The following is a 2,752-nucleotide window of genomic DNA, read 5'->3' as shown; positions in this document are numbered from 1 at the left end:
TATTGTTTGTTGATGCGTTTTCCATATGGTCACAGGTGCTCAGAAACGTGTCCTTGTTTCTCAAATTTCAAGATTGTTATACTTATTTGACTTTCGGTCGGTACACCTGTCGTGATGCTATCGATACCGATTCAACATTGCTACTCAATCTCCTGTTGAATTAAAATTATTGACTGATCATAGGACCAAGATCAGGTACGCGAGAGAGAGACGAATAGACAGACATAAATGATTATATAGTTGAACAACAGTTCAAAATTCCAATGACAATTAACACTCGACAAAATCTGCCTAATCTCGAAATTTTTCCTCCCGCTTTCTTTCCGTCAGAACACACCCTCTACGCTAGCTCTGGTTATTTTCCACAAAATGTTTCGAACGTGATATTGTATCCCATAGCGACCAGTATGTCGAAATTGAAAGAAGGGCCACTGATATATATAACCCTTTGTATATCAAAGATGCTCTGTAGCATTTTGGTCAAAATGATGTATTTTGGAGAGCTACAAAATCAAATCTTCAGAATATTTCTGCATGCATCGTATCATAAAGGATCATACTGTTTAGTGTTGTGACCCGGAACGTATAATATTGGTTGCTTTGTTTGGAATATATTCACATCAAAGTTAATAACTGGGTGCAGCATTAAATTCAATGTGTGCACTATCTCAGTTGATTTACTAGTCATAGAACGAAGGCAGAAATATAACCTACTATAATAAACATCCCCGTATTGGCAGTCGCAGCGGTGAATTCAGGATGTATTCATCAGGCTCGAACCAGATGGTATGAGCGCATACCCTATGGTTGTTAATCACAACCTTGGTTTGATCCCAAACATAGCACTTAGGCCCTACAAATATTAAAGCGTTAATTAGTCGAGTGGGCAAGCTATTTCCAACAGTGAGGTCGCAACTCGAAAAGATCGACCGGACTTCGAACTCTTGCCCCTCGTCCTTAAAGTACGGGGGGGGGGGGCAGACCTAAGCATTTTTCGAAAAGGGGAACTGCAGACAAATATGGTTTGATCAACTGTTCTACAACTTGCCATGCAATATTGTTTTCAGAGATAGAGTTGCACGTCTATTTTCAAAAAATTTCTCCACTAGGGGATTTGTATAGCAGAGTAGTGATGTATATCCGTCCGTCAGATCGAGTCTCTGACGAACTATTCGTCCAAATCCGAATAATCTCAACCAAAAATACACGCAAATCCGAATAATGCCGCCCAGAATCCGGAAAAGTAGCTTTTCCGAAGAATCTTGTAATTGTCCATCTGAGCAGATCGAGTAGCTAGTCTTTGCAAAGTCTAAGGTTGGGGCTAATTGATTTATATTTGCTTGTACGTACCATTCCTATCAAAACGTGTTTACTGTCCGTGTTTGTTTGCCGAGCGGACGATTTTTACTTTTGACTTGAAATGAAAAGTCACGTCTCGCCAAAACTATCCAAAAATATCCGTAGCGAAAGTTACAATACGAAAGCAGCGGGTGCCTTTATTTTGTACATGCAAGCTAATGACAAGCTAATGAAGCTAATTAAGCTAATCAAAAGCTAATTAAGCTAATGAAAAGCTATTGAAGCTAATGAAAAGCTAATTAAGCTAATGAAAAAGTAAGCTAATGAAAAGTAAGCTAATGAAAAGCTAATGAAGCTAATGAAAAGCTAATTAAGCTAATGAAAAAGTAAGCTAATGAAAAGTAAGCTAATAAAAAGGTAATTAAGCTAATGAAAAAGTAAGCTAATGAAAAGTAAGCTAATGAAATGCTAATGAAGCTAATAAAAAGCTAATTAAGCTAATGAAAAAGTAAGCTAATGAAAAGGAAGCTAATGAAATGCTAATGAAGCTAATGAAAACCTAATTAGGCTAATAACTATGCTGTAGCACGGGGGCCTTTCGACCCACCTGGCGGGAGCAGACCTTTTAACGTGGCCCATGCATTTCAAAGGGGAGTTTGGACTTTGAAAATTTTCGAGCTCGCCTAAGCTATAACGTGGGTGACATAACTGCCGCAACTTTGCCGCGCGTCGCCTACCACAAAACAAACCACCTATACTTGAAATTTTCCGAAAATTTTTTCGGACTTTGCACTTTTCAATTTCATTCGCATGTTAAAGGATAGGGAAGTTGGACTTGGTCGTTTTTTAGAAAAAAAATAATTTTTAATTTTTTTTTCGATTCCCACTTTTCTGGTATCGTTCGACGCAGCGGACGCAGTAGAACATGCCGGTACCCTCGTCATGGCTCTAGGACAGGGGTGGGCAAACTTTTGAGCTCGCGGGCCGCATTCAACATCTGAATCCATTCGCGGGCCCCACTTATGAAATTGGGATTATAAACCAAAACGCAATATTGGTGTTTGATTATAGCAAGTGATGACATGGAGATATGCTTAGTTAAAACAAAGCAAATATTGCTTTGATGATATCGTAGGGTACACGTGTCAGAAACAGTGGCGAGATTTAATAGGCTGGTCGACCTCAATAACCAAAACTATCAAATAATAGTTTAAATAAATAGTCAAAAATATAGAGACGAAAGTCGGTTGTCTCAATTCTTTGAACAGGATTGATATTTGAATCTGTGTGCAGCAATCTGTTCATATATTTACTAATTCCACTTTTGGTATAATTGCAGGACACACAAGGCTGACAGCATCATATCAATGTTAGCTTCAAACACGCTTTTACTATGTGCAGATGAAATATAAATACCCTAATTCTACGCACACAGAGAACGAAGACACGCGCG

This window comes from Botryllus schlosseri, chromosome 6 (genome assembly GCF_051294905.1).
Source record: "Botryllus schlosseri isolate E-star chromosome 6, Bs_hap1, whole genome shotgun sequence".
Lineage (NCBI taxonomy): Eukaryota > Metazoa > Chordata > Ascidiacea > Stolidobranchia > Styelidae > Botryllus > Botryllus schlosseri.
This window is presented reverse-complemented; position numbering follows the sequence as displayed.